The 12,290-nt window shown below is 37.5% G+C and overlaps 1 long non-coding RNA gene across 1 annotated transcript; it reads right to left on the reverse strand.

Moving 5' to 3' along the window:
* Positions 1 to 903: 903 nt before the first annotated feature.
* On the reverse strand, positions 904 to 11,900 carry LOC139828349 (uncharacterized). The gene is made up of 4 exons (XR_011739860.1): positions 11,817 to 11,900; positions 11,151 to 11,235; positions 4,148 to 4,216; positions 904 to 1,986 (listed from the first exon to the last, which is right to left on the reverse strand). It is a non-coding gene; the product is annotated as an uncharacterized lncRNA (long non-coding RNA).
* Between the last annotated feature and the right edge of the window lie 390 nt (positions 11,901 to 12,290).

Below are 12,290 nucleotides of genomic sequence, written 5' to 3' on the forward strand. Positions count from 1 at the left end.
GGACCGAGATTTCAGTTGAGACCAGTAATTCTGTAATTTGAAGAACCTACTAGGCAAGATAGACTTCAAAAAACACCTGCTTCCAGAAAAAAATGGTAAATGTGACTGTAATACAAAAAGTCACGCTTTTGTTTTTTCTTAAATATAAATTATTAAAAGAACAACATTGTAACTGTATCTTATTAGACATAGTTGATCTCTGTGATATATGAATGTATGGTAACCTACCTTAAAATTGTCAGTTGTAACTAAATACAAGTTCTGAAAATTCTCTGTAGCATTTTTCCAAGGCTTTTCAGAATCTATCCCTAGATTGAAGTAAAATAAAATAGTTCATGTTTCCAAATGTAAAGCAAAAAATAGGCTGTTTGTGCAAGACTGACTGAAATAGAAATGGAAGTTGAAGTAAACTGTGGCTCATAAATGATGAGGTGAAAAGAGGCAGACATGATTGCAGAGTAGTTGGTATTGAGTCCAAAAAAAAGGCAGTTAGGCACACATTGTTTAATCAGATTTTTCTCTACTGCTTTGAGAAGTTACGTGGCACAATCAGTTCAGACACATGGACTGAGATAAATAATACAAGTGGGTACTCTAATATATTTTAAACAGCTGTGTGAAGGAAAGACATTTTTTTCAGATACGTTGAAACAAATGTCCAAGTTTCAGAATTTCCTCTTTTGCTTGATGTTCTTGTGTTTCCTTGTGTCCTGGAGCATTTCTATGTGAAGGACTTCATAGGGGCCTTAGTGCCAACATCTAACCAAGTCTCACAGACTTAAAACGTTATGGACAGACATCTCCAGTGATGTCCAACCTTCCTGGCCTACCTTGCCACCAGCCCAGCACAGGCGCTGCTGGAAGGAAAAGCATTTACTCAATTGCCAGAAAGGCTCTGCTGTGTATAAAAGGATGCACTCTCAGATCTCAGATACAATAGTAACGGAAGAAAGGTCACCACTGTACGTTTTTGTGTTTCATCCGAAGAGGTGTCCAGTGATCACAGCAGTTTGGCTTTCTCTGACCCTGAGCCTAACACAGAAAGGGCTATCTCTGAAGCTGAGCCCATTAAAATTCAACTACCGTAAGTCTGACAGGAGTTTTAACTAGAGAATGTGAGACCTTGTCAAGAACGCTGAACGTTAATAGGCTTTGGTCAATAAGGAATAAAATACACATGATACATTTTTTAGCAAACATCTGTTTCTCTACTCGACAAAGAACAGCATTTTCTAAGCTTTTGCTCACATACTCAGGCTTCCTTGTAGCTTGTTTGGAACCCAGAGAGTTTTTTGTTTTGCCCCACAAATCAGAGGGTGTCTGTTTACCATTCTTTGACAAGTATTTCCAGTTTCATATCACTATCTTTATGAACATAAAGGGCAGTTATTGCTAAGCCCATGGAAACGTGGTCTCCTGAATATAATCCCACTGTGTTTTAAATGAAAAACATAATATAAACGAGCAGGTGCTCTATCAGGTATTGTTACAGTTACAGAATTAGTAGCACCTGTAACTCCTGCAAAAGCTTTTATTTCAGGGCAGAACCCATATTCTTAACTGTTAATCATTACTTAAAGGACTTTCTTTTGTTTGTTTTGTTTTCCCTAGAAGTTTTCTTTGGTGTTAGAGATAGCTTTGGTACTTGCGAAGAGTGTTGATGACTATGGGAAATGCAGTGATTATTAACACCTTTTCTCAAACCAAATTGTCAATTATATGTCCATAGAAACATATCTCCCTGAAAAAAAGAAAGAAAAATGCTCACATGCATGTTGAGGTCATTTTGTCCAGAGCTCAGAAAGGCCAGCTGATCTGAAGTGGCTTTTGGAGCTGGGTTACCCTTCTGTCGCTGGTGATCTTTTCTCAAATCAGGATTGAAATCTTCTCTGTTCAAGGTTACCCATTTCAAGGGCTACTTCACTTGCCCAGGCCAAGTACTCTGAGGTCAGTTTCATCACAGGCAAAGCTTCACACATTTCTGTCCTAACAGTAAGAACAAACATTTTATGATGTTGATTTGACTTTCAGCATATCTGCTGCAAGCCTCTGTAAGACTGAACCTCTTGAGTCCATATTTTAGACATTATTATCAGATAAAATTGATAAATAATTAATATCTCCAAATACTCTTCAAAATTTTGGCTGGAGTTTGACCTTGCTGTGTTTTCTTCATTAGTCAATACACAATTAAGATTGTATGAGGCTGATAGAGGCGACAGCTAAGTTGTATATATACCCAGAAAGCATTTTACAATTGCCTGATGAAATCAATCTGCTTAGGAAGGTTTGCATTGGCTAAAGAATTGTCTTAGGTTACTAGTTTCTTTGAAATATGTTTCAATATTCTTCTACCACAGACCTTCTGCAGATAAGGTTACTAGAAGCTAAAGCTGTTCATGGAAATATTGTAAGCAAAGACAGTGAACTTAGAATAATAAGTATCCACAACAAGTTTTGCTTTGAAGTGGTAATGCAATGAAAAGAATAAACGCATGATTAGATTTCCAAAGATTAGAAGGTGAAGAAAGATTTAAATTGAATACTAATTTGGTTTGGAAAGCCTTGAGGAAGCTATGCCCTTCATGTAAAAATTCTTTTTTTGAATTAGCAAGGTGTTTCATCTGCCAGATGAGCATAATTGGAGTAAAGAGTTTATGCAGACAGAATAGGAGCAAGCCTTGTCTTTACCCTTTGCACACCCCTTCGTTGCAGTGCTGTGCCGTTATTCAGCATAAGCAGTCACAGCTGGAGGTGGGTGAGGAGGTCAATCTTTGTGAGGAGACATGGAAAGACTATAATCTGCCAAGGGACTAAGGGGAAAGAAACTATCTGGAGCTGAGCCTGCTTGTAAAGGTGGGTGGTGAAAACCACAGCCTGTATCTTCTGATCATAGAGAACGGAAAAGGCTGCAGAAACGGAAAAGTCCAATTAGAGACTCATGCAGACATGACACTCAAATATACCCTTTTGTCAGCAAAAAAATTTCTTGGAAAAGAGTTCCTTCTAGAACTTATTGAAAGTGTCCCATTTCTCATCCAGTTTTAGAAATCCTTTTGATGCATATTCATGCTTTTGTGGCTTCAACAGAATACAAAATAGTAATGCTTACAAAAATGATATCAAATAATGACCCAGCAGAATTTCACGTTATCATATTTTCTGTTACTTGTCAACCTTCATATATCTTTGGGATATTTTGGCCCAATGATTTGATGGCTTTACTGTGGAAGATTGAAACCTTCATAGTCAACCGTGCAGATGGCCGTGTAACATTTGATTATGTGAGATGACAAACTGACAGTTCAGTTAAGTGGTGAATGAGCAGAGAAACTGAATTTAGAATGAAGCAGTCAAAGTATCACTTAATAAGTTTCAATCTATGATTACTTGGATGTCAAACTATACTTGTTTTTATCCCCTTTCATTTTGACTGAGATGAGTGAGGTAAAGATCAGTTTCCAGACCTGGGTGTTGAAAAGAAATGGGCAGCCAAGGGAGCCAGTGGGCACAAACTACTTCTCCCTACTATCTGGGATGATTTGGTTTATTTATCAATGACTGGCTTCAAAAGTTGCAGCTAAACCATACATTTCCAACATGTTTTACATATTTTTCAACAATGGAACTGATACTAAAATAACTTTTTGTTACTTAAGGAACTATAGACAGATCTGACCTTTATCAAGTAACAAGCAACTAAACTTAGCTTCCATGAAGTGATGAAAGGCAGAGACTCAACAACTGAATCAACTGAAAACATTTAAAAATATATGTCTGATTTGGTTGAAGAAAGATTTTTTAGAACTGCATTTAGGATTATTAATAAAGCACCCTTTCCTAGTCAGAAAACAAAACAAACACCAAAACCACCACTACCAAACCAAACCAACAAAAACACAATAAACCGAAACCAAACAAACCAACCACAAAAACAACAAAACACAACACCCTCAAAAAAACAGATCAACCCCAAAACATTAATTTCTTTTAACTTGGCTGCTATTTATCAGTAAATAATCAAACTAAAATAATTTAATCTTCACATATAATCAGACAAAGCACCACACAGAAAGTTTACATATAGCTCCTATTTCCCATACGTTTCAAAATAGTATATTTATTCTTCTAAGGTATTAGATTTTACCTGGAAAACCAGTGGCTCTGTTGTTTCTCAGCAGCATTACTACCAATGGTTACCACACCAAAATTAGCCCTGGAGAGAAGAAATAGCAGCAGACATGAAGGACTTTCCATACAAATAAAAAATGTCAAATTTTTAATGTACACCTTTGTCTAAGAGTCAAATGGGTTTATGGGATAATTAATGATGTATTGTATTTTGCACTTCTCTTTTGTAATGCGAATGCAATGCCACTAAAGTGGCTAGGTGGAGATTAATGAGAAATATAGCTGACACTAGAAAGACTTCATACTCCAAATAATCCATGGTAAAATGTATGCTCTCAAATTGAGTTCTCAGAATTAATATTCCAGAGCTATCCTCTCTCCATTAGCTGGTTATGGAATGAGGTTCCTTATTTAAAAGCAGTGAATAAGCCAGCTGAGGTCTTCTGTTGCAGCAAGCAAATATCAATGAATCTATATTGGTGTATCTGAGATGTTCCTTTATAATTTCGCAAATCTCAGTATTTTAACTTGTTTCATACAAAATAAAATTTCTACCCTCACTACATGAAATTCACCTTTAGTGCAAATACATCAAACAAAAGATGGTAAACAAAGCGTGAACATCACCTTCTTAGTATAAAGAAATGTTTTCATGCCTATCAGTGGCTATGATTTTTCTTCCCAGTGACTCATGTCTACACTGGACAATATTTCTTTGCTACCGTAGGTGTTTAAAAGATGTGAAAATGATTCTGCTTATTGATTTCCCTTCATACTTAGCAGATAAATCAATAGGATGTGAAGATGAGGCTCCATTAAAATGATTTCTGGTGACATCACTTTTGCCAGAAAGTTTCCACAATAATGACCCTTGAGTTTCTCTGCAAAAGGTCATTCAAACAAAGGTACTCAGTAAAATCATATGTGTCTTGTGGGTTTAAGCTATAAGTTCTTCTTTTAGGATCTGCTATGATGTAGGTACAATTTGTTCAGATAAAAAAAAAAGCAGAAGAAAGGAAAAGACAAACAAACACAAAAAAAATCCCCACCCAAACCAAACCACCACAACAAAACACACCAAAAATAAAAACCAACCCAGGTACGTTATTTCATCGTTCATGTTAAATAACCATGACTGACTTTATCTCTCAAACACAACTGCTATAGTTTAATAGCAGAAAGCCCATAATCTGTGTTTGTCAGAAGTGCTATGTATAGACAGTGGTATAAAGATGTCAAAGACATACTGTCCTTTGTGAAATTGTTGTGGAAGGTGCAATGTTTATTGTAGAAGAATAACTAATGGCACAACTTTCACAAGCTTTATTACCTGTAACATTCTTAAGCAGAAAGATCTCTGAAAAGGGTCTGATCACCAGACTGCACACAATCCACAAGCTGAGGTTTTTGTGGTTAACACCATGTTACTATTCTCCCAATGGCCATAATAAGTTCCTGCTCAGGGATGAAGATCTCTTACTACAAGGCACTATAGAAAGACCAAAAGGAGGATCCACACAAAAAGCGTTCTACAACCTGTGTGTGACACAAGGTGACAGGGAAGCACTGTAAGGGTGTAGAATGTTGCTACTCAGCCAAGTAAAAAAATGATACTGTGACCCAAGTACTGCTGAATTTACCTTACAAGCTTTACGTTCAAAGAAGATTTAAAAACTGACATGAAAGGGTTATGGTGTGAGGTGACTCTGCACTGTCTATTACTTTCTTACTTGCCAGTTGACAATACCATTGGCCAAGAGAGCAGGGTTGGGATTGAAGAACTATGCTTAATCAAGTTGAGGTTGACCTCAGGTGACCACACATCCTTAAGCCACAAGACAAACTGGTAGAAATTTTATTTTTCAAGAGATAGGGAACAAATGGAATTGAGATGTAGATCAGGTAATCATACAGTCAAAGATGGTATTGTTTGTGAAATTAAAAAGAGAATCCTGTGGAGAAAGGATGAGTGAATAAATAGTTTGGAGGGGAACTAGGAGAAAATTGAATCATCAGGGAAGGGCAATATTTCAAGAAAAAGAGACTGGTGGCAGTATTGAAGGCACCTGTCAGGTCACAGAGATGAAGACAGAGTACAGGTTCTGGGACTTGGCTAAGAATAGGCCATTAAAAACTTTGGCATGAGTGCTTCAAATTGATTGAGTGCAAAGAATGCAAGGCAGAGCTAACAGGTCTGAGCATGGAATTGAGGGAATTGAAAACAGCATGGTAAATAAGAATAAAGATAAATGAGAACAGGAGGGTAAAGTGGTCTCTATAGAAGCAAATCAGCTAAAGTGTGACATTGTTTGTTTTTAATAAGAAATACCAGAGCAGGCTTGTATAATGAAGATGGGAAAAAATAAAAAACGCAGTATATGAGAAACTTAGGGCAAAAAGAACATGACAGTGAATGAAAGAATGGTCAGCAGATGTGATGGGATGCAATAAAGTGCAGAGGCTGGATGGCATTTTTCAATCAATGTCAATAGAGAAGAAAGGAGAAATGAAAAATAAGCAAAAGAGAGGAATAAGGTCATGTTACATCTTTGATAATTTTATCTTCAAAGAAGCTATCAAGAATGTGTGAAGACACAGCAGGCAGGATGCAGAAGAATGGCTGAGATTTAAATGTGGCTTGTGATGAAAACGTGATAAAAATCAGCTATGAGAGGGATGGGAGCAATCCAGAATTAACTGGTGCTGACAAACTACAGAAAGCCCAAGTGACAGGGTCTGATAAACTGCATTGGGACTGCAGAGGGGAAATTCAGAAATCAAATGGTCTGGGAGAGATCAATTCATTGAATCCTCTCTGCAAGAAGAGAAAAACAGCATGAAAATCTAGAGACAGTGGAGACACCATCCACTAGAAGGACTGGCAGAAATTGCTCCCAGTTACTTCCTGGATGACCATGACCACAGTTCCTGTATAACCCAGAGTGATCACCTTCAGATGTATAAATACTTTTTTTTTTTTTCGTGCCTGTCATCTCCTCGCATGTGAATTTTATCCAGAGAGAAACAATGCAACAATTCTGGCTACTCTGATCTTTTTTTCCTCCTTCTAATGGGAGAAAGCATTATCTGACATTTTGGCAACACTGAGAAAAGGTAGGAACAAATGTAAACAACCTCAAAGCATCTGGGTCATCTTAAGACTAGAACTTCATTTGGCCTCTGGGTTGTTACAAGACACAAAAGTGCAGTTTCTGTCAAATAGGAGAGACTATTTAAAATGGCAACTTGTTCTCTTTTCCCAACCATACAATTCACACTAAGTATTCAAAAAAATTATCATTAAAGTCACTGTATGCAATTTGTGATAAGCAGAAATATAAAAAATATTAAATGCTGCATACAACAAAAAGATTGTAGGGTATTTGGTTTTGCTTTTGTTCTGTAGTATGTACCTTACAGAGAGAGTTTTAAGAGGCAGTTTCATGAGAAAGTATTATCCCAAGAAACTGGGACCATCTCCTTCAGGGAGAAAGATATTATGAAACCGGTCAGTGGGAATCTTTTTAATATAACACTCAGTCTACAAAGTTTTTCCTGGAAGAAGTACGATATTGCTTTGAAAGATGGGGATCACCATCTCCTAGCTGGCACTGTGACGTGCTGCCAGTGCCCTCCTATGGTAGAGAACTACTTGTGGATGATAGCAATGCAGAACTTCCTGGACAGGAAGACTCCCCAGTTGTGTACAAGAGCAGCCATTCCTGTCCTGCCCATCACCATGGGGTACAGTGTGGTGCTTTTGGAAACACTGCCCTCCCAACACGTAAGAAGCTCAGATCCATATGCTATTCAACAAAACATTTGCCATGTAACCATCTTTCCCTGCAGGGATGTTCCAAGTGTGCAACATTGTGCAATTACCTGGCTGAACTAGTCAGAGGGTTTTCTTGCTTTTTCTCCTTTATTTTCCTCTGAAGCAGCTGGTATTGGCTAATCGAGTCTGCCACATCCCATGCCCTTTATCTCACAAGAGATCTGGTCTTACTCTGAGATCACGTGCTATGTGAAAAGCTTATCTGAACTTGTGGTATTACCTGACACTCAGTGGTTGTCCTGCTGCACCAGGACTGAAACAGTGGCTCAGGGGTTATTCATTATTTTCATCCCTTCTGAATAATATGTAAAAATAGGCACTAGATGGAGTGGACATCCACTGAAGAGTGGATTTTTGTTGAGAGGATCTATATTATGAATTGTAACAGAAAGGTGCATCTTGCAATAGAAGCCTCTGTTTTAAAAAACAAGCAAAGAACCCCTCCTCTGTGTGCCAAAATCCTTGGTAACCAGTGGGTTTCCAGCATATCATCCAATATTTTGCTGATCCCAGCCTTCCTGTAAGATTGCTGCTCACTGGGATGCATTTCTTCCTTTCCAGACCCCTGCAACACCAGCTCTTTCTCCACTTACGCATCTGCTATGGAGCACAGTCTATCACATCTAGGCTGCTCTGGAGTAGTTAGAAACTTGCACAGATATCCCTGGTCTGGAAGTTTGCCAGAGTGTGGGGAAAAGAGGCAACCCTGGAACCACAGAACAGATGCACGAGCCCTTTAAAGCCTGTCCTACAAGAGGTGTGTGAAGGTGGTGGTGTCCCTATCCTAAATTCTCGAGCTGCAGAGTAGCCAGTGACCTTTACCAGTATTTTCCTATCATCATGATCTTTTTAGGATGCACGATGTTGCACCTTTTGTGATCATGCCTTCTGTGCTTAGAGGTGTCTACCCAATTCTGGGTCCTCAAATAATGCTATGCAATCAAGTAGACTTAAAGATTTGTGATGGGACAAGGACATTAATGTAGCATTTTGGCTTCCTCTGCCGTAACTCAGGCTGCAAATGGTGTTGCCATCTGCTTTCTTCTGTGTTCTCATCCAGGCTATGAGATGTGCCCTTGAGGTATTGAAAAAAAACCCCAAAACAACGGAGAAGAGTAAAAAGGACCAGCTTGATTTCAGGCTGCAGCTTGAAGTTTGTGCCAGTCATTGGCAGAACACTTTGTTTGTAGGCAGCCATGGGGCATTAAGACAAATGGCTGTTCTGCTGTGGAATACATTTTCCAAGAAAAATGTTGGAATTTAGCCATGAGACTCTCATAGGCATAATAGGAATCAATCTGGAGGTTTTGAATGGTCTCCTTGCCTTCTTAGAAACACATTTCCTCCACTGACAGAGATATATTTGCACTCTTTCCATTTGATTGAGGGAGCTCTATGAATATTTTTGGCACTTTTGTAGTGTTGAAAGTTCCATTGCAAGAGGTATGATTGTGTAAAACTAATTTATGTGGTTTTCTTTTTTTTTTTTCCCCTTAACAATGTTATAGCTTTTTATGCCCTGTTTAATCAGACACTTACGTAAGACAGAAACAGAAGAGTCTTGGGAAGAGCCTTTCTTGAAACCAAGTTTAAAGATAACTTTCTGGCTCAACTAATCAAACTAATCAAACTCCTAAGATCAGAGTCATCTTAGAAGTCTGAGGTGAGTTCATGATTTCAAAAGCAAGCGCTAGCTGAGAGAGTTGTTATGAAACACAGATGAGACAAAAAGGAGGAAAAGAGAAAATGAAATCTGCAAGGACAGATACAAATTTCTCCTCTAGCAACTTTCATTACTATTTAATGTCACTGCACTTCATTTCTGACATGTTATTATAATCTGTTTATAAAGATACAAGATACTGCTTTCCTTTAAATTTTCCTTTCTTATGGAAAAGGCAGGGAATGAAGTGGTATTTATTTATACTAACACCTAATTACAACATAAGCTTTCTGTAAAGCTTGGAAGGAGATTTTGCTTTTTTCTCTGCATATTTGAGATTTTACTGCCATCTGCTATGCATGTGGGTTGAAAGGTAATTCTCTTTGTGTTTGTACAAAAATTGACCTTCATTTAGCCAACTGAGCCTTATTGAGTCACCAGTATCCTGGTGATCACTGGGTAGTGGTTCACCAGAATCCTTTCCCTGAGTGCTTTGAACCAGGACCTTGAGTATCAGTCTCTCAAATCTAATGTGAGTTACAATGAATGGACATTTCCCAAAACCTAAACACCTCTGATTTTGCAAGATACTTATTTCAAAAAGTAATTCAAATTTAGTTCACATTAGGCTTTGGCTATGTAAAATGGGAGCTCCCACATTACTTAACTCCATATCTCCTGCTTTTTTCTTCTCTCATATTAACTTCTTAATTTATAAAAATTTTAAGCATGGTATTGTCTGCACAGCACTAGAACAACAAGGTATCTTTGCCTGGAAGGAAGACCACAAAAAAAGACAAAAAAGGCCTATTTTTTTGACCATTTACTTTTTTTAAAGGAAACAGTATAAAACAAATTGTCATCTGGTTCAAATTTGTTTAGACTCTGGAGTTATGATTGTTGCCCATTCCTGAAATAGCTTAATGGGCTCGGCACTACCAAGAAATAACATAGGAAGAAAGGAGCTTTAAGTTAATAGATTGCTATAATAGATTGCTATAGTTTGTGCTCTAATCCTTTCTTTTTGCAATAATTGAAAAATGGTTAATGCAAAATCCAAGCCTTCAGGTACAGCCAAACCGCTGGAGAAGGGAGGTCATTCAAGTTGGGTAATAGCTTTCCGAAAATCTAAAGGTTCTGCTCAAATGAGAAAAACAGACAGAATACAGGTGATGGCAAGCTGAATGTAAAAGACAGTAAGATAGACCAAATAAAACTTGTGCTTGAAAAGTGTTTACTGGTAGTTTGTATGCACTTAATACATTGTTCCTCAAGCCTTCCAGAAGGTCTCTAGAGTCAATAGATATTAAAGGCATAAAAGGAGTACTCAGAGAAAAAAAGGGCCAACCAGAAAACTAAATTAATTTTCTTCCTTTGTATTAATTGTGGAAGAGCTTGGGGATGTTCCCACACTGGAACCCTTCATTACCAGGTATTCACTGAAGACCTCAATCAAATTGAAGTGTCAATAAGTGTTACAACAAAATTGAACAGGAACAAATTGCATCAATCAGCATTTACCTAAGAATTCAAAAGGAGTTCAAGGACCAGAAAGGTGAACAACTCTCAGTGGTATATAAAGTATCAGTTAAAACCATTTTCATACCTGGAAACAAGAAAGCAGCAGATAGAGTAAACATGACAATTTTTCAAGAAATATACTATAAATTATCTGGGGAACTATAAGCCATTAAACAGAACAGAAAAGCAGCAAATAAGAAGTTAAACTCATTTTTTGAAAATAAAGTCCTTAATGCTTATGACAGATTTTGCTGAAAATGCAGTTATATGGTTGTGAGAATGAAAGATTGTGGCTACAAAGGTTGGACTAAGGATACTACAAAACTGTACCTGGGACACAAAATGGACAAATATAATTAATTCTATGTAAATATGTAATGCACAAGGGTGAAAAAAGGTTATTTTGCATATAAAATGAGGGGATCTGCATTGAACAATATAGCTGAGGAGTGAGATCTTGGGGTTATGATGTGTAATTACTTTCCATAGCTCAGAAAGAGTCAGAAAATAAAATATCATTCTAGAAGTTATTAGAGAAGGAACAGAGAACAAATACAAAGCATTTATGCTCGTGTAAATCCATACCATGCACTTCTTATCCTCCTCTACAAAAAGGCTCGAGGAAGGGCAACAAAAATGAAAGGGAATATTGAATACTTTCCTTACTTTGACTGAGTAGACGAGGACTTATCCTACTGGAGAAAAGACAGCTGAAGGAGAATTTGATAGAAGTCTGGAAAATCATACCTGGCGGGGGCAAAAAGAGATTGATTATCCAGTATCTCTTTCAGTACGAGAACTACAAGGCATCAAATACAATTAGATGCGAGCAGATAGCAGTTAAAATCCAATTCAAAACTAACACATTCTAATAAGTTTCACAAGCTTCTGAACAGAGAAACTGTCTTCAAGTTTTTCAGGAACACCCGACATACTCCAAAGTCTGCTGTGTCTCTTTCACAATGCCTAAGTACTTAAAGTTATCCTCTGTTATTATCAGATTCTGTCCTTTGAATTTCTTAGGGGGCTGCAAAACTTTGATCAATCCATTGCTATCCAGTAAAAGATGCTTCTTTTCACTGGCATCATTCAGAAGAAAACCTTAAGGTTCCTTTGTACCTTAGGAACACTATCCATGCA

Source organism: Patagioenas fasciata, chromosome 7 (genome assembly GCF_037038585.1).
Source record: "Patagioenas fasciata isolate bPatFas1 chromosome 7, bPatFas1.hap1, whole genome shotgun sequence".
NCBI classification, from domain to species: Eukaryota; Metazoa; Chordata; class Aves; order Columbiformes; family Columbidae; genus Patagioenas; species Patagioenas fasciata.